The sequence below is a fragment of the Mauremys reevesii genome, linkage group 2 (genome assembly GCF_016161935.1).
Source record: "Mauremys reevesii isolate NIE-2019 linkage group 2, ASM1616193v1, whole genome shotgun sequence".
Taxonomy (NCBI): Eukaryota; Metazoa; Chordata; order Testudines; family Geoemydidae; genus Mauremys; species Mauremys reevesii.
In genome coordinates this window covers 139,639,001-139,666,994 of record NC_052624.1, presented here as the reverse complement: position 1 = coordinate 139,666,994, position 27,994 = coordinate 139,639,001, and the positions used below count along the sequence as shown (strand labels likewise).

At 43.1% G+C, this 27,994-nt stretch overlaps 1 long non-coding RNA gene across 1 annotated transcript; it reads left to right on the top strand.

The window, feature by feature from the left end:
* On the top strand, positions 1-27,993 carry LOC120396924. The gene is made up of 3 exons (XR_005593540.1): positions 1-90; positions 1,392-1,448; positions 27,795-27,993. It is a non-coding gene; the product is annotated as an uncharacterized LOC120396924 (long non-coding RNA).
* The last annotated feature ends 1 nt before the right edge of the window (position 27,994 follows it).

Below are 27,994 nucleotides of genomic sequence, written 5' to 3'. Positions count from 1 at the left end.
AATGAACCTAAACTTGCTATGCTAATTCTAGGACTTTCATGAACAGGACCGGTCAGTCACACCATATTCTGTAGTGGCTTTTTGATTTAGGTAAGTGTCAATTAAGCATTAGGGTGAAGCCTACAAATGTATTTTTATTTGTATTTTAAGTTTGGATTTAAACCCAGCTCTCTGGAACATACAGATTTATATATGGGTTACCCCACTGCCCTATCAAATGTGATATCCTGCCTCCAGCTGCAGCCAGTCCTTGGTATTTGAAAGCCCATTAACACACCTAGTCTTGTGTAGGAATAGAAATCAGTTTCTGACCACTAAGTGGCAATTGTTTCATTTCCTGAAACATGAGATACAGCATAGTTGGTCTTATCCAGGCATCAGAAGTGAGAATGTACTGCACCAGGGAAAGCTAGCAGACTCTCCATCTGACAAAAATGTAGAGTCATAAAACAACCTCCTGCAATGATCTGTTTTATTAACAAGGTTATTCCAAAATGAAACTATGTGCATCCCCCAACTTAGCCTTTGTTCCCAGCTTTTAGGGAGTGTCTATGCTGCAGTCAAACACTCCTGACTGCCTTAGGCTCTCGCTTGGGCTGTGGGGCTATGTAGTTCGAGTGGGGACATTTAGGCACAGGCTGAAGCCTGGGCTCTGGGACCTTGTGAGTGGGTGAGTTCCTGAGTCCAAACAACTACCCTGCAATTTTAGAGTCTAAGTCAGCTGAAATGGGCCAGCTGCAGGTGTTTTACTACAGCATGTAAATACTCTTACAGTCCCTTCTCTCATTACCTGAATTCTCTCAGATCTTTGTTGCCCAGGGGCTAGTTCCCCCTCCCTTATATTCAGAATGGAGTCTAACGAGCCACATCCCTCCCCAGTGAGTTAGCAGTAATGACGCTGCATCTCCTTCAGGATTCCATCAGAGGCAGCAAACGATATCTGCTATTGTGTTTCAGCTAGTTAATTTAATAGTTTTAGATTTATGGGAGATCACCATCTTGCCAGATTTATCTTAGTATATCTCAATAGTTTCCTTGCCATTGTGGGAGCCTCAGGCCCAGTGCACCTCAATCCCACTCATTCTCTGTCTGTGCCACCTAATAGTTTAGTCTCCAGCCGGCTGAAACACTTTGGTCTCCTTTCAGTTGTTGGGTTTAGTGTGCAGATGCTGGATGGTATTGGTGGCCTATGATTTATACAGGAGGTCAGACTAAATAATCCGATGGCCCTTTCTGGCCAAGTCATGAATCATATCTAACATGAAGGTAAAATAAATTAATTGTAAATGTGAGTGGCAAAGGAGACATCACACAATCAGGCTTAATACGGTGATGGGCTGGCTTTGTTTTTATAAAGGGCTCTGACAAAAAGTTTCCCCATCCTCTGCTAGGGACTTCAAGAATCCAGCATAATTAGGAAAAGGATCAAGTGAAGAAAGGAGGAACAGGTGAATCTATGCATTTGTTTTCCAATTTAAGCTAATGTTCTCTGATTAACAATAACAAAGGAAGAAAGGCTCACACCTTAGAGTTGCTTAACACACTCTGGCCCCAGTCCAGCAAAGTGTGTAGTTTTCAGAACAAGTAGTCCAACTGAAGTCTATGGAACTACTCACTTTCCTAATTATGAGCAAGTGCTCAGCTGGATTGTGGCCATATAACCTACCAGGTTTGTATCCAGAGGCAGCTCCTCTTGGTAATGAAACTCATTCAGTGAATCTGGTTCAAAGCATTATACTTTGTTCCTGAAAAATATACCACCTCAATTGCTCAATTTATATAAAATTGTCACAGTGGGAATAGGAGGTAGTGAAGAACTTGTATTGGTTCAGGGATGTCCTCCACAAGCATTATTTCTTTTTATAAAAAAAATACTAATTTGGGCAATTAGTTTACTTCTGAAAGATAAAAAAAATCCTTCACAAAGTATTGATATGAGAACCAATAAATCATTGCTGGAAAGGGTAATTTAGTAATATACCCAGGGAGCCTATGAATGTTATCAGTGAGAGAAATCACTCCAACAACACTCATTGTAATTTGACAGCAGCATTTTAAGGAGGAGCTCCCAGAGGCCATGAAGAGTACAGCCGTGTTCCAACAGCACTGGGCCAAACAAGCAGGCCCTGTAGCAATAGTTGCTTCAAACTTAGCACCCCACCCACACATAAAAGTTTGTAGGAGGGAGAGAGTATCAATTAGGGACAGGAATCGAGAAATGTCTAACTTTTGCAGAAATCCTTGTCAGATTTATAAACTGTGCAGAAGTCCTGCTCTATTTCTGCTCTTTCTGCTTTTAAAGGTCCCCCATTCAGGAAAGCACTTAAGTACGTGCTTACCTTTAAAACATGTTTCAGTCACATTGATTTTGATGGGACTAAACCATGAACTTAAATTTAAGCATGTGCTTAAATCCAACCTGAATGGAGATGCTTTCCTGATACAGGGCCTAAATGTGTATATCTCCTCCATGCAGAAATTCTCCCCTCTCCCACATGCACTTTTTAACAAATAACTGCTCACTTATCCCTGCAAAAAATTTCAATGTTTCCCTAGGCAATAGCTCTCCTGGAGACACCTAAAACAAGTTCTGAATTCAAGCTGTTTAAGGAAAACAAACAAACAAAACAGTTCCTAAACTGAAACGGAGAGGGTTGGGGCGGGGGAGCTTTGTTTTTTAAAGTCACATATCTCATAAATGATCTGTGCTATCCCTTTCAAAATGTCTCCTCTGGCAGGGCTCAATTACACAAAATATCAGATAAAGAGAACTTTTTCATGTAGAACTTAGATGAAAGATACAAGATAAAAATATAAAAATGGACTCATAATAGGAAGTGTCTTGCAACCTTAAACATGGGGGTGCTGTTAGGCCTCCAAAATTAAGGAACATACAAATAAGGGAATTATCATAAGACTAGAGTGCCATGTCTGGGAATAGAAACACCCTGGGTATGCAATTAGGTGATAATTGGATTATTGGTTGTGAATAAAAGGAAGCATAGAAGACTCCTGTAAAGCTCCTCTTATAGTCAGCATTCTGGAGTTGTGTAAGTACACACCTTCTTGAATGGAAATAAAGAAGTAATGAACTTTAAGATGTGCTGCTGTCATCTCTAATAACTGTGGATTATATCAAATCCTATGCTGAATTATTTTCAGTTTTGATGTGCACAAATTTCTCAGACTTCTGGTAGGAATGGAGTGAGGTGGCTCTATTTGAAGCACCAAGCCCATTGCAGAGGAAGATTATTGCTACATATTAACAAACTAGAGAAGATGTGTTATGTGCAAGAGGTGTAAATAATTTTCAAAAATCTGGGGCCATTCTGGCTACACTAATACAGGTCCAAGCACTTCTATGATAAATAAATATTGTAAATGTATCATTGTGTGAATCTATAATAAGCTGCACAAATAACTGATTGACAGCAATTAAAAAAATAGTTTGGGACAGACCAAATATAAAATATTTCAAAATGTTCAGCTGATCAAAAAGCTGAAAAAAAATTAGTGTCGGGTCAAGCCAAACAGTTTCGGTTTTAAAAATTTAAAATATATTTTTTGAATTAAAAAAAAAGGACTTTTAAAAAAAATCATTTTGAACAGAAACTGAAATATTTTGTTATTTAAAAAGTCAAAATGAAACATTTTTGCTTTTTTGGAATTTGTTCACCTCCCCTCCCCCACAAAATTTGGCAAAACTGATTTAGTGAAATGTTGTGTCACTAAATCTACATAGTTTGCTGAAAACAGTTTTGTCTAAAAAATTTCACCCAACTCTAATCTGTTATCTGAGTTTAAGGGGTGAAAACAAAATTTGAAGCTGTGTTCAAATAGTGTGTGATCAAGGCAAAGTGAGCATGGAACAATTAGATGATCTCTGGAAATCCTTGCCATGTACATGAAGCAACATATTACAGAAAACCGCCCCCATCAGCAGTGAGAATGAATTTGGGATAGTTTCCATTGATTTTAAAAATATGTGTTCAATGTTTATTTGCTACAGTCAATATTCAGCAATAGGAAGAATATTTGTGAGCTATTTCTCTCAGCCTGTTTAATAAGGAGTTCCATGGCTTTTATTTTATAGTCTCATACATAATGGGACTAATAAGCCAAAGGAAAGATAAAAATTCAAATCTAGCATTAAACTGTTTCTCTCAAGCATTAACTTTGAAATATTAGAGGAAAGGAAGTTGTACAACAATCCCTTATTCATAGTCCTGGGCATGCAGGAAGAGTGACAACATGCAATGGATATTGTTTAATTAGGCTGCACTTTTATTAACTCATCTGAGAGCTGTTCAGTGGCAACAGAATCATAGGGTTAGAAAGGATTGCAAGGGTCTAGTCTAATCCCCTGCCAAGAAACAGCATTTGTTGTGTCTAAACCTTCCAAAAGCTATCCAGCTTCCTTTTGAAAACCTCCTGTGAAGAAGCTCCCACAACCTCCCAAAGCAGTCTGTTGTATTGTCCTATGTTTTCCCCTGAGATTTCATCTAAATCTGCTTTGCTGTAGTTTGAACCCATTGCATCTTATCCTGCCCTCTGTGACAGAAGAGAACATCTTTTTTTTATGGCAGCCTTTCAAGTATCTGAAGACTGCTATCATACCCTCCCTTAATCTCCACTATTTCCAAATTAAACATACCCAGTTCCTTCAAGCCATTGCTCATATGGCTTGCAATCCATCCTTTTCATCATCTTTAGAGCCCTGTGCAGATATAAAATTTGTATTGGCATCTGATCCACTCCGCAAACATGGTCCGCAGGTATCTGCGTCTGCACCTGTGGATATCCGCAGATTTGTGTAGCTCTAATAATTTCTGTTGCTTGCCTCTAAATCCTTTCCAGTTTCTCTCCATCCTTTCTATACATTGGTGACCAAAATTGGATACAATACTCCAGCTGAGGCCCAACTAGGGCCGAGTAGAGTGGTATCATCACCTTCCATGACTTCCATGCTATGCCACTGTTAATACAACCTGAAATTGCATTTGTTTTTGTTTTTTTGGTAACAGTATTGCATTGCTGATTCATGTTGAGGTTGTGATCCACCACAACTCCCAAATCCTTCTCAGTAGTGGTGTTGCCAAGTCAATTTTCCCCCATTCTGTATTTGTGCATTTGTAAGTGCAGCACCTTACGTTTGTCTTTGCTGAATTTCATTTTGTTCTTTATAGCCCCGTTCTCCAATTTATGAAGATTCCTCTGAACTTTAGTGTTTGCAACCCCCTTTGATTTGTGTCCTCTGCAAACTTGATCAGTATGCTCTCTATACCTACATCTGGGCCATTAATAAAGAATTAAAAAACACTGGGCCCAGAACATATTCCTGTGGAACCCCACTTGATATCTTCCTCCAATCTGACATAATTTCATGAATGGTTATTCTTTCTTTGTTGTTGTTTAAACAATTATGTATCCCCTTAATGGTAGTTCTGTCAAGCCTGCATGTCTCCAGGTTACCTATCAGAATGTTATGTAGGATTGTGCCAAAATAGCTCATACACTGCAGGTTATAATCCCTCCCTCACTTATTTCCATCAATTTGGGAAGGGTTGCCATTAACCATTCCGTCCCCACGCCTACCTCAATCTATCCAAAGCTGGTCCCAGCCTATTGTTGGCACCCCACTGGCCTTCCCCATAGGAGAGTTAAGGGGCTGGAAGAAGGGGGTTGCCCCCAGCTTACCAGACATTATGAGCCCCAATCACATTCCTCAGCTTCTTTTTGGGATGCCTTCACCTAAATCAATTTCCAACTCTGGGAGCCCAACCCATATGGAACAAGTACTAGTACTGTAAACCTGTCTCCTGCTAAGTATCTCCTGATCTACCCGCACTGGGTTCATGAGCTGCTCTGCAAAAAACCCACTGTGCCCCAGCCAATCTGACAGTGAAGAAAAAAAAAACCTTACTAGTCTCAATGCCCACAATTGACCAAAAACCTTGTCCTAATGGTAATCTAAGCAAGAGAGACGGCTCCATCCAGCAGGGCCAGCTCTATCATTTATGACACTTGAAGCAAAAAAAAAAAAAAAAAAGCCGCCCGGCCTGTGCCGCCCCAAGAATGGACGGAATGCCGCCCCTTAGCATGTGCTTCCTCCGCTGGCGCCTGGAGCTGGCCCTGCCATCCAGACAAGACAGAGTAGGTATATATTATATTTGCCCACACACAGGGAATCAGGGAGCCAGTGGCTTACCTGAGCCTCTCTAGCAAGCCATCAATTCAGGAGATACATCCTTTTTCCTGCACCCAACAGTTAGATTCAACGGGGAACTCTTAGACTATCCATAACCCCTTTGTTCTCTCTTGACCACACCAAGGCCACTCGCCCACCCTGCCAACATCAAGGCTGCTGGGGTTACAATGTGTTAACTACAAGATGATAAGAATAGTAGAGGACAGCTTTGCACTGGACAGGAAATTTGGTTTCCAATTTTAGGGCTTATCTAGAAAACTGCACCAACATTAACAAACAAGGACCAGCAATCATATATAAGGCTCAACAGCTACAATTCCCAGGTTTTTTTTTCCTTTCATATATCTCTTGTTGCATGATAAGAACAATGAGTGAGAGACAGTAAGCATTACCCCTGATAGCAAGTATTGGAAAACTGGTCCTTTATTTACTAAATTGACTATTTTAAAAAAAATCCTCATTATATATCAGAGTGTTTATGTACACTATATTCTTTATGTGCATAAATGAAGTTCTTTGAAGTATTTTGTATTTATTAAGCAATATTTTTCCATTTCCTGCCACCACAACTTTGTTGCATTCAGAAATTTTGATTTCTAATCCTAGCCATTAGCACTAGGATTAGTTGTGCTTCTGCCCTTTTGATTTCCTTCTACAGTGTCCCTCTGGTCTTATGCTCCAATACATCTGTTAGTCTTTAAGGTGCCACAGGACTCTCTATTGCTTTCCTCTGGTCACAGTTCCTCCTCTGACCCTCTCATGGATGCCTTGAGTGCACCTTCACTTTCATCTCAGGTCTCTGTCTATTATCTTTCACAGGGCAGAGTCCCACAACTCTTTCCCTGTAGACCTAGGCCTTAAACTGAAGACTCTTCAAATTCACTGTGATTATCTCAGGAGGTCTGACTTTATTCTGGCACCTAGAGTCCTGTTCTCTCAGAGGCAATGGCAGGGTTACCCAGTGACCAGCCAGCTCCTATCTATTCAGAACAAAAACATTACAAAAGGAAACATATTGTTAAAACAATAAACAGCTTATTTGCACGTCTAGCTTACTAGGCAGTTACCATCTTCCACATGGGATCCCAGATGCAATTAAAGTATTTAAGGCTCTTAGTCACAGTTTCATATCAATTCTTGGATTGAGTGAGATCCTTGTCCCAGATCAGGGATGTCTCTTTATACAGTTTTTTTGTTTTTGTTCTTTGTTTTCCATGTTTCATCAGTATATACTGTTTCCCAGGGGGTGAAATACCTGCATTAGGGATGTTCATCAGTTACTGGGGTCTGGGAGGGGAGAGGAGAGTGAGAATGTGACTATATTCCCTACAGAAAACATTTTAGCTCACCCATTGAGTCAGGAATACAATCACTAGCCAGCCCATAAAGATACATGTAACATTTATAAAGTTGATATAGAGTCTTTGAATATTTCATGCTTCCAAAGCAATGCATCTATCATCCTGCACCCCCACCCTCTTCATTTTTAGCACAGAGATCCTTGCTCTCCTGAGGGGGTACAAAGTACCAGAACATTCAGAGATCCTTTACGAAATGATGTAGTCTTTGTTTCTGCAAAAAGAGTCTTGCCTGCTGGAGCCCACTTCTAACACACTTCATTCATTCTCATAGCACATAGGCCAGAATGATATCATCTTTCATATTAGTGTCTGACATTTTGCAGTTTCAGTTAGCTCACCCAGAAAGCCACTGTTTTTTTTTATTAATACAAGATGTCATGTACAGAACAAATCCATAGATATACTACCACTACCATAACCCACTGTTGCAAACTTGGATATCACTGCTGATGGGAGTTTATATATATTAACATTGTGTATTTGTTTCTGATTCTACCCACAACATCCTATGTTTTTTTCCAAGCTTAAAAGGCACAGTCTTTGCATTGAAGCGCTAATAAAAAGGGTGGGCATTAATAGAAGACTCCCCATCCCAGGGTGCCTCCTCACAGTAATGCCCAATGTTGCAGCACTTCTACTTTAGCTTCCCCACCATGCTCTTTGGCCTACTCCAGTCACAGATATGACTTGCTGCAGTGACTTGGACCTCTGGCTAAATCATTAACAATAGTCCATCCTTTCTGGGAAATTCAAGCACAAAAACCAGACAAAATACAAGGCCTTTGTCCCAGTTTCAAACTGGGCCTAGTCTTTCCTTTCTAAGAGATCTGTCATCTCTTCTCTAATTCCAGCTACTCTTTTCTGCCATCTCTGGTCTCATATTTCCCTCTTTTCAGGTTTTTTTCTATTTCTTTCAGTCCACCCTGGGCTCCTTTGGGTTGCTCTCTGCTTTTTCCAGAACAACTTCTCCCTGTCTTGTACTCTCCTCTGGCTCCTCACAGACTTCTACCCTCCTTTCCAATCAATTTCATACTTCTGGGTCTCCTTCTTTTTAAGTCCAACATCCAGTGCTGGTGTAGCAGTGCATGGTTAACCAAACAGGGCTAACTGGCCCAACAGCTTCTCCATTCATTCATTAGTGCATTCATCTGTGAATATAGTGAAAAGACCCTTATGGTCCTTTGTCTCTGATTTTTGCCAGTTAGGACAAGACTAAAAACCAAGAGATACTGTTTATATGGGTGCTCAAAATATCACTAGCTGAGAACTCATTTTTTCTATCAGAGTATTAGAAATTTTCTGTCAGAATATTACAATTCTCTGCAGTTTGAGGTCTTCAAACCACAATTTGAGAACTTCAGTAACTCAGACATAGGTTAGGGGTTTGTTACAGGAGTGGGTGGGTGAGATTCTGTGACCTGCATTGTGCAGGAGGTCAGACTAGATGATCATAATAGTCCCTTCTGACCTTAAAGTCTATGAGTCTATACCTATGGTTCAAAATGTCAGAACCACAAAAGTATAATGTATAATAGACACCTACAAAATGTGCTGTATCCATTATGCCAACTTTAAAATTGGGGGATATAATGGTTACTGTAGCAGGGTGATCCCCTGCTCCTGCCCTGAAGGGGTAAAAACAGCCCTGGGAGGGGGCTGTGGCTGGAGAAAGCAGCTTTAGGCTGGGCAAGGTAAAACTCTGGCTGATTGGGGGAAGTGGCTGCAGCTGGGGCCACACCCCAAACAGACTCAGCTGGCCCTGTAAAGGCAGAGAAGCCCAGGGTAGACAGAGTCTCTCTCTAGCTGCAGAGTGAAATGGGCTTAGCTGCAGGGAGTTGGACACAGGGTACCTAAGTGAAGCAGGGCCCGGGAGAGGCTGGGGAGCTCCAGCCTGGAAAGCCTCAGGCTGCAGCCTAGCATTAGGCCAAGAGGTACTGGGGGTTGCAGAGGGCAACCAGGGGTAGGCCAAGGCAGCAGGTCCAAACCCAAGCTTGCCAGTGATGAGTAGGCTGATACTGCTGTCTGCCCCAGGGTGTGGGGCTAGTGGTAGTAGCCATACACTGAGGAGAGGTGGGAATAGAGGATGGGGGTGTTTCCCAGGGAGGGGAGACCCTGAGAGAAAGGGGTTACTACCAAGGGAGTAGCACCCCAGATAAAAGGGCACTGGGTCCAAGGAGGGACACAGGGGCCAGAGGATAGGCAGAACACTAGCCTGCAGAGGGTGCTTCAGAGCTGAATTGAGCTAATTCCCAGTAGAGACCAGCAGGAGGCGCTGCAGGGGTGAGTCTGCACGTCTACAGTTACCAATGGACTAATTTTGCCCCAAATGTTAGAAAGACAAAGATTACACACACACACACACACACACACACACACACACACACACACACACACACACACACACACACACACACACACACACACACACACACACACGTTTCCCAGCATTTGCTTTGGTTCTGGTTGTCCTACTTTAGCTTTCTTTGGTCTCTAGATCACCTGTTGTGCTTGGCTGACTTTGGTTGAGTCTTTGAACTGAGATGATTAAATACCACGTTAAAATCTAATGTCCTAAGATCTAATATTTCCTGATTCTATTTTTCTTGCCATAGGTATACTGTACTATAAGATATACAACAGAGATAAGTAAGTGTGGCTTTCTGAATTTATTGAGTCCACATATATTTTCATTAACTTTTTGGGGGGAAAATATCCTTTTATAGGAAAATAACTCTACAACTGGTATTTAAGCGAAAAACATTGACAGATGGTTTGTAATAACCATGATAATATGGCAGAGATTCATTAAGTTTTCACATACAGATTGCTTGTGCAAGTGGCATTACTGGTATATGACAAAAAACAATGTAGTACAAAGAAGTAACTCCTGGAAAAGAAATACAAATCTGCTTAAGATAACTGTTAACGAAGGTGCCCATAGCTGCAGAACAGAGGGGATATAGCCTAGAGGTTAAAGAATAAGATGAGGAGTCAAGTCACTTAGGGCTAGATCCACAAAGGAACTTGGGTGTGGTGATGCTGAGCATTGCCATGCTGAATTGCTAGGCACCTACAACATCACTTGCATTCACAAACCCAAGTTCAGTGTGTAGGCTCCCGGTGCAGTGAATGGGGACAGACAGGTGCCTAAGAATGGGAGTCACAAAAGCCAGCACATTCAGTTGCTTCATGCCTCCACTGGCCAATAGGAGATACTGAGGAGAGAGGTGTGTACCATACCCTACCTGTCTCAGAGTGTTTGGCATCTAAATCTAGTTCTTCAGGGAAGTGACTCCCTCTGCTTGGTATTCTCAGCTTCACACCGTCTCTTTGTGTTTTGCAAGCAGCTAGGGAGGGAGAAGAAGGTCCTCCCTCAGAATTTTTAGCCCAATGGTTAGGGTACTCATCTGGAATATGGAAAACCTTCCAATTCAAGTCACCCATGTGCCCAAGGGAGAGAAGGGATTTGAGCAGGGACCTGCCACCTCTCTCATGATGAGCACCCCAACTAACCACCAAGCTATGGGACTTTCTGATGTGGGACTCTCTCAATCTCTCCTGTTGAAACCGATACAGTGGAGCTAAATAACAAAAGAACCATTGGAACAGGGGGGACTGGATCCTAGGCGAGTACTCTGAGCATGAGGATACATAGTCATTCTCATGCTTGTGTGCCTTCTCTCGATTGATGAATATTTACCCACAGAGGAACATCTTCAACAGGAGGAACTGAGGGCCCCTCCCACTCCTCACACATCAAACTATTCCAAGGATTGGCAACCTTTGGCACACGGCCCACCAGGGTAAGCACACTGGCAGGCCGGGCAAGTTTGTTTACCTGCCACATCCACAGGTTTGGCCATGGCTCCCACTGGCCGCGGTTTGCCTCTCCAGGCCAGTGGGGGCTGCGGGAAGCGGTGCCTGCCAAGGGATGTGCTGGACACCTGCTCCCATTGGCCTGGAGCAGTGAACCTCGGCCAGTGGGAGCCGCGATAGGCTAAACCTGTGGACACGGCAAGAAAACAAACAAGCCTGGCCCACCAGGGTGCTTACCCTGTCGGGCTATATGCCAAAGGTTGCCAACCCTTGAACTATCTTATAGCCCAGTGGTTTCAACCCTCTCCTGAAAGATAGGCAATTCCTATTCAAATTGTTTCTTCCCCTCAGGTGGAGAAGAGACTTGAACTGGGTCTCTCTCACATTCCTGGTGAGTTTCCTAACCACTGAGCTATAAATTTGACAGAGGGTGCACTTTTCTCTTACCTCCCCTTGGCTGTTTTGTGTAAGCTTGCGTGAGGACCCCAATCCAGTAGGCAAGCACTGAGTACTGTTACCAGTTGGGCCCTGCAGGCAAGTTAGGTGAAGGAATGCCAGTCTTCTCATGATTGCTGTATCACAGTGGGGCTTAAGCATCTGGACACCTGAAGAGGAGCAACAGTGCACATGTGCAGAAGCAGAAACATTGGTGCCCCAGGAACTTTTGATGCTAAAGTTTTTAAGCACCAAATGAGTTCAGGAGCCTACAATTTTCAGCCGAAGCTGAGGAGGAGTTTTGTGAATCCCAGTGGGACCTGATTTTGGGATTTAGGCACCTAAGTATTTTTGTGAATCTAGCACTTTCCGTTCTCTGGTCTGTCAATGATTCATTATGTATCTATTTATTTAGCACTTCTTCAAGTGAGTTTATCCATCATTAAAATGAATACACCATTATTTAGTGCCATTACAAGGGTGTGTTCCAAGACTTACTTATTTACAGAGTCACACATAATGTTCTTAGGCTTTACATGAGTGAAGAGTATTAATACTACTCTTTTGTTTTTTATATATATTCTTGAAGAAATCCTGGGTCATGATTGGCTCAAATCATAGAAAGTCAATCTTATTACTGATGATCTCTTCAGAGATCATTAATGCTAAGACCTGAAGCAATGTTAACAAATAAGATTGCATACCCAAGTATATTTCCTGTATAGTTTCACTGAACTTACAGCAGACAACTGGTTATATCTGAAGGGGTGAACAATTGTGTGTTTGTGTACCTCTAATCTATTTTTTTTCTTTTATACTTTTAGTTTAAGAGGGAAAAACTTGCTAGTGATTTATGTACTTAAAAGGAATTGTACTCTATCCATTTGATTGCAGTATCAAACCATACATGTATTGACACTTTATTCTGGTGAACATTAAGAATCATTGGTTTTCAAGGAAGATATTGACCTCATTTTCACATCAGTTAATATGTACTTAAGCAGTCAGTATATCTTGAACTTCACCTCAAAAGCCTTGGATAGCAATATAAACATATCTGCGGCCTGATCCTGTAACTATGTATGTAGATCAGTGAGACTACTCGGGGTAAAGATTATTTACTGTATGATATTTTAAGAATTGGACCTATAATACTTGTCTCAAGTATTAAGTACAAATACAGCATGTGTTCTATTCCCAGATACTTAGTATACCCATTAAAATGGAAGACCATTTAGTAGATTGAAACCAATTTAACTTTTGTAAGGGAAGTTGTGATATTCTAACTATTGCTTGAAAATCAATTTAACCTCTATATGGAGAATTGTAATATTTTGGCTGTTGCTTGAAACTAAGATCTATCAAAAGTGATCTTACATGTAAGTTAAGAAAACACATTATATTTCCCGGGTGGCCTAATATAGAGTTTTTTTTAATCACCCAGAAAAGAAGGGAACTACTAGTAAGATAATCACTCTGTAAATTAATTTCATAGCATCTCTCTGGGTAAATTCCCCTTAGTTATACTTTACATGAAAACTTGGACCTTAAGGAATACTTTAATTAGACAATAAGAGACTCAGAAGTTCAATAGTAGCTAATTAGTTTATTAGCTACCACTAAGGCATTAAAAGTACCACTCACATTTTAGTTCAATACTTCAGATTCAGCAATTCAATTTCAGTAAACCTCATCTGCATCTCTCAGGAATGAGTGAAAACTTTCAAAGATCTTAGCTATTCATACACAGCAACAAAAAAGGTGTTAACATGGAGCTGATGTTGCCAATAATAATAATTAATAAATCTTGGGAAGATTGTAGCTTTTTCAAAAAAATCTGAAAATTCTAATGTTTTGCTTTAAAAAAAAAAATCCAACACTTTTTTTGTTTTGCTTTTTTGCCTTGAGTTTAATTTAGGATTTTAAAGATGTCTAAGAATTCTTCAGTGACAAGAGTCCTTGTAAACACTGCAAGCTGAATAAGAACCTAGGCAGCCATTTAAGCTGTAAAGAAACTCTAGTAGTACTAGCAATTCACTTAGGGACCCTGGCTTACCTTACAAACTGTGTGGGAATGGACCACATTCCTTCCCAGAAATGCTCCCATGTAGATTCTTCATTTTCCTTTCCACATAGCTGACCTTTTGCTTTTCATTGAAGTATTTTAGTTCTGGTCCTTCCAGCCTAGAACTACTGTCAGCCTGGGGTTTCTGGCAGCAAGGGTTAAGTAGAAGGAACAGAGATGAAGGCAGCACCCTGTGCTCCACTAAAAGAAAGTGACCATCCCCCCTCTTCTCTTATTCTTCAGTTTGTAGAAGTTTTCCTTCAGTGCCATCTCCTCCTTCACTTGTTAGTCAAATGAGAATTTCTCAGGCAGATGGAAGATCTTAAGGGCCTCCATGCTTTTCAGTAGTGGGTGGAGAGGCACCAGCACCTGACTGGAAAATAATCTGGGAGTTCCCTAGCTGCCATTCTTTCTTCTACACTCCTTCTGATGACTCCTCCACCCCTCCTTGGGGGCAGACAGAGAAAGAAAGCATGCCATCTCCAACTCTGTCAACGTGAAGGAAAAAGGGACACTTTCCCCTGCCTACTCAAAATCCAGGTGAAACAGAATGACCTTGTCAGTTCCCTCACTCATTCTGGCAGGGTAGAGGTGAAGAGGGTGATTGGGGATAAAAAGAATATTACCATACCCAGCTGCACATACTTTGTTCCCACACCCCTGCAACACCACACTCCCCCACACCTCTTCAATACGCACTTGTTTGGCTATTTGTTGGACTTCTCTGGGACATCTACTCCTTTCAGATTATGTTATATATATATTGACCTGTCCCCACCCTGTTCCATGTGCTGTGTCCCATTATTAAAAAAAAGATGCAGTATTACTTCCCCATGTGATGTTTACAACCATGACTACATATGAACACCAAAAATCGAGCGTTCCTATTTTGACTTACTTTCACCTTTGCCTAACAGCCACTCTCCTCCATGGAAACCTGCATATAGGCCATGCATGCTTCACAAAGCAAATGCTGAGATAGGCATTATTGTTCCACCAATTCTTTTGTTGTGTGTGGGTTGGGCTACATTTCTGGGTAGTTGCTTTTTTTTTTTTTTTGCCTGGTATATTTTGTACAAACAGCTGACATGCCCAAAGCCTGGGACAGGCATCCATTTTCTTGTATTAAATCAAGATAATATGTTTCAATTTCTTTAAGCCAGTTTATTGTATTTGGTAAATGTTCTATGGAAATAACTCTCTCTTTTTTTTTTATGAGATGGCAGTGCCTATAAAATATAGGATACCTCCAAGGAAGCAACAGTTTATAGTGTAAAGCCTTATTTTGATGGGAGGGGGGAGGCGAGGGAAGGTCTTCAGGAAATAAAGCATCGTTTGGATGTTATATGTCTAGCTGGCTGCATTTCTGAAATTAAAATCTCCAGTACAATACTAGATAATCATAATTTATAAAATGTATACTTAGTCTTCATTAGAATGTAGACTGGTAAAAGAGTACACTCACTGATAATATTCATGTCCTTTAGGAGTTTCTATATATGGATACATATGTGTGTAAAAATAAGGCAATATTTCATTGCAGTAAAAAAAAAAAAGTTTGTATTAAACCAAGGAATGTATTTGAAAAGGTCTGGACAGTTCAATGGGAAAAGTGAAGCCCAATGAAATTACATTTCTACTTCTGTTTGTACATGGAAAAGTAAAAATGTCACTTTGGCTAAGTTAAATATGGTCCCTTTTTTGTAGAAATGTTATCAAACCAGCAGAATAAAAAAGGTCAAGTTCATGACTGGATGCTTCACAGCATCTGTTTCCACATGGACTTGCCATTTTATTGAAAATATCAGGAACATAGATCAAGGCGCCATAGAAGTGAATTACTTGAGCTGATAAGAAAATCCCATCTTAAATGAGTTTGAGAGTTGTTACAGCACAGGTTAATTGTTTCGTTACCAATAAAAAGGGCAGAAACAAACATTTGCTCCTGGGAAAAAAAGTGTTATCGACAGCACAGAAACAAAAAGGTGACTGGGAAGCCGTTTGTGGGAGTGGAGGAAGCACTGAAAAAAAAACAATCATAAAGCAGAGCTAAAGGCTGTTTATAAAATCATCCCCCTTTGGCTTGTGAAGTTTAATTAGTGTGTTCAGACCTCATTAATTTTGCCACTTTACCTCTTTTCCTGAGGTGGTTCATAGAGTCAAAGTGAATTAAGGACATTCAGCACCTAACAGGATTGGGGCATAGTTATATTCCACTGCGATAACAGTTACTTCAGCTCTAAACAACTAGAACAGGGGAGAAGGAGGAACATATTTCCCTTGATTATACTGCCATTTGACTTCATAAAAAGTGGTTTGTGGGTATGCCCAAAGTCAGCCATTTACTTTAGCATTTATGGATGCATATATATTTGCTACAGGCTGTATCAGAACTACAGTTAGAGATAAGACTGAAAAATGGTAATTGTTTGTCTAGGGGTATGGCACACACTATGACTCAAGCTATGCAAATGCGTGAAAATAATGAAATTTTCATAAGAGTTGCACCTTATTTATGCATTATTGTTTTTATTGGGTTGTTTGAGGATAATAGCATTTGTTTCTATTATGAACTACAGCTAGTTATCATATACCACACATTGTGGGCACTGACATAACTGCATATATTAGAATAGCAAAAGGCTGTTTATATTTTTTTTTTCAGAACTCACTAGTTCTTACAAATAGTGCAGAACTCACACTAGACAACTTGTTTGGCCCATCAATGATATTACCGTATCAGCTACTATGTTAATATTTTTATCTGTCTATATTCAGCTACAAGGTCTATGGATTTTTTTTTAAAGTATACCTTTTAGTTTATTATGATAGTTAAATATTAACATGAAATGTTTAAACTACAAATTATGTACATATAATTAAGATTATTTTAAATATATTTTACTTGGTAAAAATGCTAAAGATATTTGTCTGACCTGAAGCATCTGTTATTTCTATGATAACAACATTCTTGAATATTCACAATAAATAAGATCCCAATGTAGCAAAGGACTTAGGGCCTGATTTTAAAAGTATTTAGGCACCAAAAGTGCCATTAGGTACTTACGTGCAATTGTAAGTGCCTAAATATCTTTAAAAATCTGGCCCTTATGGATTTGCTTAAAGTTAACTAATCTACTTTAGGAGAGGATAAAGACTGGATGTCTTTTTTAAAAGGCATGCTGTAGTCTGCCACAAGTTAGTGGGGCTTGATGCAGAAATTAATGGGTAAAAGTCTATGTCCTTTTATGAAGGAGGTTAAACAAGACTAGTGGTTCTCAAACTAGGGCCGCCGCTTATTCAAGGCATCCACAGGTTTGGCCTATTGTGGCTCCCACTGGCCACATTCACTGCTCCAGGCCAATGGGGGCTGTGGGAAGGGCAGCCAGCACATCCCTCGGCCCGTGCCGCTTCCTGCAGCCCTGATTGGCATGGAGCGGTGAACCGCACCCAGTGGGAGCTGCAATTGGCCAAACCTGCGGATGCGGCAAGTAAACAAACTGACCTGTCCCACCAGGGGCTTTCCCTGAACAAGTGGTGGCCCCAGTTTAAGAACCACTGGACTAGACTATAGTGGTGGTCCCTTATAACTTTAAAAATCTATGAATCTTTTATTTAGCCATAAGAGGAGTAGTAGTGCTTAATGTATAATGAGCATTTTGTTAAACTTTCATAACTGACACAGCAAGCTCAGAGGTGCCGGGGCTATGAACTATCATGCCTAAAGGTCCTGGGGCTCAGCCCTGCCGCAAATTAAGCACTGGGGAGTTCATATAGCTAGCAGCCCTGGAAGCAAAAATAGCCAGGACTGTTCATATCACCTGCACCTGGAAAGAAGGATAAATTCTCTTTCAGATATGGACTTTGCTACGATCATCCATAACTCTTTCACCTTGAGGTTAGGCTACATTAGTGTTGTACTGGCAGAATCAATGTGATTTACAGAGTGCTCTGAAGGTTAACTCTGCAACATGCACCAGGGCTTCATTTGCTGGGGTAAAGGGCACTTGCTTGGTTTAACCCCTGACTTTTCATAGGTCAATATGTTCCACTCCCTGTCCCCCCCCACTCCCTCCAGACTTTGCAGAATATACATACAATGTTCTACATGCTGATACAACTTTGCCCCCCACTCCAGAATTATTTGAAGTGATGCCCCTGACTTGCACTCTTGCTGAACCAAGAATGAGAGCCTCAGAGCAGATGGACACCTATAGAGAACATGCTGCCTTTTAACTCCCAATCAGATGCATAATTTTACTGTGGTGGAGATGAGATTGTCTTCACACACATCTCATTGAGAAGCGGACCCAGGCCAAGCTCATGGGAAAGGATAGGGGACCTGAAAGGGGGTAGGCAGGGGCATTGAAGGGAGGTGAACTCACAATAATTAGTTTGAGGGTAGGGTGGAGAGAAGAACTGAAGTTACAGAGGGGAGGGGAACGCACAGAATGGAAGGGCCAGAAAGAACTGATTGGGATGGGAGGGTAGGTGAAGCTTGTTTTGGGCCCTAGTGGTAGAAGCAGTAGCCACGGGGAATGGGGAGAAGGAAAATCTCAGAGGGATCCCAAATTACAGCAGGAGAAGCAGGTGAACTATTCAAGGGAGGCATGATGCAAGCACCAGACATGATGGCATAAGGTGATTGAGAGCCTCTCCCTCCTTTTATCACTGGGTTTTAACCTCTAGTGCCATAATTGGTTTAAAATTCATTTATGAAAGACTGCCTCTCCCCTGCTCCAAACCTCCATAGTTATGATCCAGTGAGAGGTTTGAGCTGGAGCTCCCCAATGTAAAAATCAGGGGCAATTGGCAGACTTTTTTTTTTTTATAAACAAAGGGACTTTAACTCTGAAACTGGCTTTGCCATTGGTTTACCAGAGCCCAGACTATCTTTCCAGTCATGATTTTGTAACCAACTTTTTTTGTCCTGAGGATTCCTGAGCCCATGTGAGTACAAATGGGCTAGATTAGTGCAGATGCTCTTGACAGCCACACCACTAGGGCTGGGAGGGGAATAATTTTCCTATCCCATGAGAATTTTTGATGTTTCCCAAACCAAATCCTGCTGAAAAGTCAAAATCTTGAAAATTTGCACAAACTAAACTATCAAACAATTTTTGTATCAGGACAACTGAAGCATTTTTTTCTCCTTAAACAAAACAAAACACAACAAAAACAAAAAAGGAAAGAAAAGAAATCTTGCTGTTTTGCATACAGTTTCAATTTCAATGAACTGGCGTTTTCTCCTCAAAAGGTGAATGGATTCCTTTCCAGTTGCCCAACAGGGTGGGGGTGGACTCTAAGGTGAATGCAGTCCTTCCATATGGCAGGTTCCATTGCAGGCAATGGGTTAGAAAGTTTCCAAATGAGATCCCTAAAACATAGTGGCCTGTCTGGGCATTTTTCATGAGCACAGCAGTGAATGGTGAGTGGGTTGCCTCTGTCCTTCATAGGTTGATAGCCCCTCTCACCTCATTTTTCCTACCTCTGTCATGATCATGAAGGAGGGACGAGGGTCAGGTGTCTGGCTTCTGGAACAAAGGGTTTATAGTCTAAGCATTGTATTGGTACCAGTTGAACTCTGCACTGGAACTTGCCCGATAGGTAGTTTGGGGTGGTTATAGTTTTCAACAGGGGCGGCTCCAGGCCCCAGCACTCCAAGCGCATGCTTGGGGCGGCATGCCGCGGGGGGCGCTCTGCCGTTCGCCGGGAGGGTGGCAGGCGGCTCTGGTGGACCTCCTGCAGGCGTGCCTGTGGAGGGTCCGCTGGTCCCGCGGCTCCGGAGCCGCCTGCCACCCTCCCGGCAACCGTGCTTGGGGCGGCGAAATTGCTAGAGCCTCCCCTGGTTTTCAGTGAAGTTTCAGCAACTGTATTTAACCAAACTATGGTGTCTGTGACACACTTTCTATATCCACATCAATGGCCCTTTTAATATTCATTACAGTATATAAAGTCCATCTTTTTTCTTGTGCAGTTAGCGGCGAGTTGATCTATGAAATATTGAGTATAGAAATGGTGCTTTTGCATATTACCATTCTGTTGGGTAGTTTTTATTTGAAGTTGTAAGGAAAGTTTGTTACACACATGATGTCTGCTCTTTAATGTCTCCAGACTAATGTTTTTCACTTTATAGATCCTTTCTAATCCACTCATAGGTTGTTAATAACTGCATAAATGTACAACTTGAAATAAATATTTTTATAGGAATAAAAAAACCATTGCACTCTGGTACCAACTATCATGAAATATAAAGCTTGATAATTAGGGAAAAAGGAAGATTAAATATCTGATCTTTCTGAAACAGACTATTCCATAAAAATATTATGAAAAGAAACTGCTCTATATTATATTCCATGATGTAAACTGTGGATTCTGAAGATATAAAATGTGATATTTTATAGTGAAGTGTCCTGTCTGTCATGTCATGATTTCACACTCACTCCCAAATTACATACATATTACTGGATTATAGTAACTACACCTACATTGTCTAATTCTAAAGAGAATTACATAGTGATTTCTAGAATAAAGCTTATTTTTCCTATGCCTGATTTTTTCCCCTCTTTTCATAATGGGTGTAATAACATGGAAGAGAGCCTAAAATAGGGTCCATGAGGCCACAGTGCAATTTACTTAGGCCTGGTCTACACTAGGAGTTTATGTCGAATTTAGCAGCGTTAATTCGATTTAACCGTGCAACCGTCCACACCAGGAAGCTAATTAGTTCGACCTAGAGGGCTCTTTAGTTCAAATTCGGTACTCCACCCCGACGAGGGTAGTAGCGCTAAATTCGACATGGCTATGTCGAGTTAGCCTATGTGTGGACGGAAATCGACCTTAGTAGCTCCGGGAGCTATCCCACAGTGCTCCACTGTGTTGACGCTCTGGACAGCAGTCCGCGCTCAGATGTTCTGATCAGCCATACAGGAAAAGCCCCGGGAAAATTTGAATTCCTTTTCCTGTCTGGCCAGTTTGAATCTCATTTCCTGTGTGGACGTCGTGGCGAGCTCAGCAGCACTGGCAGCGATGCAGAGCTCTCCAGCAGAGGAGTCCATGCAATCTCAGAGTAGAAAGAGGGCCCCAGCATGGACTGACCGGGAAGTCTTGGATCTGATCGCTGTGTGGGGCGATGAGTCTGTGCTTTCGGAGCTGCGCTCCAAAAAACGGAATGCAAAGACCTACGAGAAGGTCTCCAAAGCCATGGCACTCAGAGGATACAGCCGGGATGCAACGCAGTGCTGCGTGAAAATCAAGGACCTGAGACAAGGCTACCAAAAAATCAAAGCGGCAAACGGACGCTCCGGAGCCCAGCCCCAGACATGCCGCTTCTACGAGGCACTGCATGCCATTCTCGGTGGGTCTGCCACCACTGCCCCACCAGTGACCGTGGACTCTGAGGATGGGATAGTGTCGACGGGCAGTTTCTCGGCGATGTTCGTGGATGGGGAAGATGAGGAAGGGTTTGTGGAGGACGAGGCAGGCGACAGCGCTTACAATACTGCTTTCCCCGACAGCCAGGATCTCTTCATCAGCCTCACAGAGATCCCCTACCAACCCTCCCCGGCCGTTAACCTGGACTCTGAATCAGGGGAAGGATCAGTCGGTAAGTGCTATAAACATGTAAACATTTATTTTTTTTAAAAACAGGAATAAAAACTATATGAAAAGAAGGTCAATACATATAGGGATAGAACAGAAATCCTCTTGGGAGAGTTCCACGAAGCTCTCGTAGAGGTACTTGAAAAGCCTCCGCAGAAGGTTCCTGGGGAGAGGTGCCTTATTGGGTGCTCCGTGGAAGCACACTCTTCCGCGCCAGGCCATCCTGAGGTACAGTGGGAGCATTGCCTCGACGAGCATGGCAGCATAGGGCCCTGGTCTGTGCAGGGATTCACGCAGCATGCGCTCTCTGTCTCTCCTAGTGACCCACCTCAGGGTGATCTCGCTCGGCGACTGCTGCATCTAATTAGGGGAATTAGTGTAATGTTACTATTGGGAATGCTTGACTTTTCCTTTGCATAACAATGACCATCGTTTAATAGCCATGTGGTGGAGGCTGCAGAGGAAAAGCATACAGGGATCTTTCCCGGGGACAGCCGCGAGAGGCTGGAACAGGGTCAGACTTTATGCTTTCCAGATTGCCTGCAGCAGGAGGGCACTGCTATCCATTAACTGTTAAGCAGCCTAAAGTTTACGGCTTACCAGGCCTGGCTGCTACACGGATTCTGCTGTCCTGCCCCGCTTGTCCGATCTCCAGTGCAAGACCCCAGGCAATGAAAGCGAATGCCGAAAATTCGAACTTGTCCTGAGAGCACATGAGATAGGTGTCCTGTATGGTCTTGTTCACAGAAACTGAGTAGACTGTGTTCAGTGTTCGCAAACATGTATCTTTGCAAGGAAATCACTTCCTTTTTCCCATCACACAGCTGCGGTACTTTCCCGAACTGCCCCGGCATCCCCCTCACAGAGGCTGGCGCACATTAGGTGGCGAAAGAAAAAGACTCGGGACGAGATGTTCGCTGAACTGATGGCCTGCTCCAGAGCCGAGGCGGCCCAGCAGAGCCAGTGGAGGGAGACCCTCTCTCAGCAGCAGTGCTCACACAGCGAACGGGAGGACAGGTGGCGGCAGGAAGACCAGCAGGCGACTCAAACGCTGCTTGGACTAATGAGGGAGCAAACGGACACGCTCTGGCGCCTTGTGGATGTTCTGCAGGACCGCAGGCAGGAGCAGAGAGCCCCCCTGAACTGTATCTGCAACCGCCCTCCCCCGCCACAAAGTCCTGTCCCCCCCTCACCCAAAATCACAAGAAAGAGGGGTGCTAGAGGCCGTGAAAACTGTCACTCCACCCCAGCAGAGCGCTCATGTACCAAACAGCTCTCATTCCCTAAAGTATGAGAATTGCTTCCCTTCCTCGCTCACCCAATCCAAAATCCCAGTTTCATCCCCCAAGTTGAGTATTAAAAATAGTTTGCTGTTCATTACTGTTTCCGTCATGTTTCTTTGCAGAAGACTTTGTGTGAAGGGGAGATAGGGGTTTGTTAATTGCATAGGACAGCCACCATTACCAGGGTACAGACATGGGGGCAGGATCAACAGCAGGTCACACACAGAGTGCAGTCACTAGGCACCCGGGTCACTCTGGGAGGTGTCTGCTGCCCCAGGTCAGACTGGGAGGTGTATGCTGCCCCAGGGTCCGAGCGCCTGGCATCCACAAATGGCAAGGCAGGCTGCCCTTACCATGCCCTTCCACCCTAGCCATGAGCCTCTCCGATGCCATGAGCCCCAGCCAGAGCCATCATCCCCCTACACCTACTCACCCTTCCCACACACCCCTCACCCCTTCCTGCAAACCCACCCCTTCCTGCAAACCCTCCTGTAACCGTCCTCCCCCCAGAGACCGCTGTAGGAGCAGGAGCCTGTCAGTCCTCGAGTGTAGAAGCGGTCTGTACATCACTGCACACCGTACCCACCACAGTCTACGTCCGTGTTTGAACCCTTTAACGCGAATTCGTCAGTAAAGAAAATGTTCCAATAACTTTATTTTTAAACGTCTGTTGGAAGGGGGGAAACCTGGTGAACAGGGTATGTAACCGCTGAAAAAAGTCAATAGTAACTGAAACAGGGGCAGGTTCAGCTTCTCTGTAAAGAGACAGGACAGTCATAGGTTACCCTGCTCTCTGAGGAACCTAGCTTTCAAAGCCTCCCGGATGCACAGCGTTTCCCGCTGGCTCTTCTAATCGCACGGGTGTCTGGCTGAGCGTAATCAGCAGCCAGGCGATTTGCCTCAACCTCCCATCCCGCCATAAAGGTCTCCCCCTTGCTCTCACAGAGATTGTGGAGCACACAGCAAGCTGCAATAACAATGGGGATATTGGTTTCGCTGAGATCCGAGCGAGTCAGTAAGCTCCTCCATCTCCCCTTGAGATGGCCGAAAGCACACTCCACCACCATTCTGCACTTGCTCAGCCGGTAGTTGAAGAGCTCCTTGTCACTGTCCAGGGCGCCTGTATAGGGCTTCCTGAGCCAGGGCATTAGTTTGTAGGCTGGGTCCCCGAGGATCACTATAGGCATCTCCACATCCCCAACACTTATTTTGTGGTCCGGGAAGAAACTACCTTCCTGCAGGCATCTAAACAGACAAGAGTTCCTGAAAACACGCGCATCATGAACCTTGCCCGGCCACCCGACGTAGATGTTGGTAAAACGTCCCCTATGGTCCACCAGTGCTTGCAGCACCCTTGAAAAGTAGCCCTTTCGGTTAATATACTGGCTGGCCTGGTGGGCCAGTCCCAGGATAGGGATGTGAGTGCCATCTATAGCGCCACCGCAGTTTGGGAATCCCATCGCGGCAAAGCCATCTCTGACGACCTGGACGTTTCCCAGGGTCACTACCTTTCAGAGCAGTAGGTAAACTATTGTGTGGGCTACTTGCATCACAGCAACCCCCACGGTAGATTTGCCCATGCCAAAGTGGTTCGCTACTGACCGGTAGCTGTCTGGCGTGGCAAGTTTCCAGAGGGCTATGGCCACTCGCTTCTGCACACTCAGGGCTGCTCGCATCCGGGTGTCCTGGTGCTTCAGGGCAGGGGCCAGCAAGTCACACAGTTCAAGGAAAGTACCCTTACGCATCCTGAAGTTTCGCAGCCACTGTGATTCATCCCAGACCTGCAACACTATGCGGTCCCACCAGTCTGTGCTTGTTTCCCGGGCCCAGAATCGCCGTCCCATAGCATGAACGTGACCCATTGCCACCATGATCTCCGCGGCGCGGGATCCCGTGCTTTGTGAGAGGTCTGTGCCACTCTGACACTTCATGTCCTCACCGCGCTGCCGGAGCCTCCTCGCCCGATTTCTCAGCAGCTGACTGTGGAAGAGGTGGACGATAAGGTGCGAGGAGTTGACAACGGCCATAAGTGCAGCGATGATCGCAGTGGGCTCCATCCTCGCAGTGCTGTGGCGTCCGTGCTGTCACTGACCAGAAAAGTGCGGTAACAGATTTCCCGCCGGCGCTTTCAGGGAGAGAGGGCGGGAGTGACGGTTGAATGACGACAGTTACCCAAAACCACCCTCGACACATTTTTCCCCCAGCAGGCATTGGGGGCTCTACCCAGCATTCCAATGGGAAGCGGGGACTGCGGGAACTGTGGGATAGCTGCCCAGAATGCACCGCTTCCAATGTCGACGCTTGCCCCGTTAGTGTGGACTCACAAAGTTGAATTAGTGTCCTTAGTGTGGATACACAAATTCGAATTCATCAGGTCGAATCCACAAATTCGACCTACGTTAAATCGAACTACTCTTGTAGTGTAGACATACCCTTAGTAACATAAATGGGAATAGAATTCAGTAGTCCTGACTCCCAGTTCCTATGCAACCACCATACATCCTGTCTATTGGGAGAAAAAAATTTGCACTATCCAGACTGGTTAACAGGAATCAAGAGCTTGATCCTATCAAGTGCAGAGCGCCTTTTGACACTCGCACCTTGCAGAATCACCGCCTTACGCAAATGCATGAATATTATGCCAAAAAAAATATAGAAACTATATATAATGAAATCAATAGAGTAGTGTTTGTTTAGGAACATATTATACATTCAGTCTGAACATAATTTAATATTTTTAATAATACTCATCACATTTTGGATTCTTTATTGCAGTTCCTTTCCATTAATATGAAAACTGAGAATCAATGTGTTTGACCTCAACAAAACAAAGGAGCAGCTAATTGTTCCCTCAGTTAGTCTGGACAGAATCAGTTGTCCTATCCAACAGTTTCAATGAGGTGATGTGATTGCTCAGCTCCCAGTGTGATGATGGTAGCTCAGGTGCCAACTCATGCCGAGACCCCTAGGCCTCACTGAACACTGACAAATGCTTAGTCAGGTTTATATGTGTGTTAGCATTGCTAAAATAGATGTTAAGTAGATAAGAATGTGTTTAGACCTGATGAAATGTTTGTAGGATGCTGCATGTATTGATCTAACTTATAACATCTGTAGCCCATGATATAAAGTTATACTGAGTGTTTGGATTGAATAACATCACAGTCAGTGGAGATAAGGCAAACCTTTTTCTTATTGCAGCTATTGTAAACCACTGCAGAGGGGGGATGATGGTAGAGCTAGATTTTATTTATTTATTAACATTTATTATTTAATGCTGTTATACTGGGTGTCAAGCTGTCTACAATAGATCACTAATGTGAGTACCAACCTCAGGGCAGACTGTTACAAGTATAAACCCCAAAATGGTTGAGAGTTCTATATTTAGATTTCACCAACCAAGTATCAGTTGTGAGTTCCTCAGGCACTTTAATAGCTTTAACATGGAGTCAGAGACAGTCCCTTTGTGCTCTCCAGTCTATCTTGCCATCCAGGCCAGCCTGCTTTTGTGATAGATGACCCCTTACATCAAAAATCATAATATTCAGGTTACTACCTGTCTCAAAGGACCAGTCACTTACCCCACATCAATTGCACCTTAGTCCTCACATTAAAGGCAACATGGGTAGCCAATCCTGTAATAAATTAAAGATTTATTAACTAAAAAAGAAATAACAGCATTATTTAACAAGGTTAAAGCAGGTAAATCTACAAACACAAATGAGTTACAGTCTTAGGTTCCAAAAAGAAGTAGAAGCTGCTGTGATATGGAAGCTTTGTATTTCCTTTAGAGCTAACCCATGCTAAGCAGCTTGGGGATCCCTTGCTTATGCTTACAAATCCAAAGCAGCATAATGGTACAGTTCCTTCTGGTCAGGAAGTTGTATTCCATTCCCTCAGAGCAAACTAATGGGACAAGTGTTTGTGACTGTCTCCTCTTCATGGAGTCATGGATGAGAGGGGACAATCAACAGTGTCTTAGTTCTTTGATGTTTCACAATGGCTTGTTTGGTTTCAGTGAGCCTTTTTGTGTGCAGGGCCAGCATTTTTACATTCATTAATTAATGCTTCTTTCCTGTTTGAGTTACACAGTTACAGAGATTTTGAATCCAAACACTCAATATAACTTGGGAGATAGGATTGCTTTCATAGATACATCAGAGGGACAAACAGCAGGGAGGGAGAGGACTTATTTAAGTAAAGCACTAATGTTGGTACAAGAGCAATGGACATAAACTGGCCATCAACAAATTTAAACTTGAAAATAGATAACGCTTTCTAACTATCAGAGAAGAGAAGTTCTGGAACACTCTTCCAGCAGGTATAGTTGGGGTAAAAAATCTAACTTGTTTCAAGACTGATCTTGATAAATTTATCATGGAGGTGATTGTATGATGAGAGTGCCTACAATAGCGTATGGCCTATCCACAAATACTATTAGCAAATATCTCCAAGGGCCAGAGATGGGACATTAGAGGGGGAGGAAAGCTGAGTTACTACAGAGAATTCTTTCCCAGGTGTGTTTGGTGGGTTTTGCCACATGCTCAGGGCCTAACTGATCACCATAATTGGGGAGAGGAAGGAACTTTCCCTCAGGTCAGATTGAAAGAGATCCTTAGTAGTTTTTCTTCTTCTGGAGCATGGGACATACGTCACTTGATGATTTGAACGAAAGTACATGGTTGATTATCTGTAACTTGAAGTCTTTAAATCAAGATTTGAGGATTTCAGTAACTCAGCCAGAGGTTATGGGCCTGTAACCAGGAGTAGGTGGGTAAGTGTAAGAACTTCCAGGACTAGAACCTGGGACCATAGGGGGGGTCTGGGCTGCCGATGTTGCTTAGGATGCTTAGGCTGGAGTTCCATGGGAGGAACCTGTGAAACCAGGCATTGCAGGAAGTACTGGCCAGGAGTGATGGCTCCTCTCAGCCCATGGATTGGCTCATGCTGATATATAAACCAGGAAGCCATCATGAGATGTTATCTAAGCAATGATGCAGACAGTCTGTTTGCTTCTGTTCCAGCCCTTGTCTTGCTGTGGACTCTAGACTCCAGCTTCTGATCCTGGTTTGTCCCCAAATCCACTATTTGCCTGCTGTCTGTAATTTGGTACCTGACTCTGACTTCCTGATGCAGCTTGACCCTTGACTCCACTACTCATCTCCTGATTGAAATTTGGTAACTGACCTGTGCACAGACGCTACCCCGTGGCCCAACCCTGACG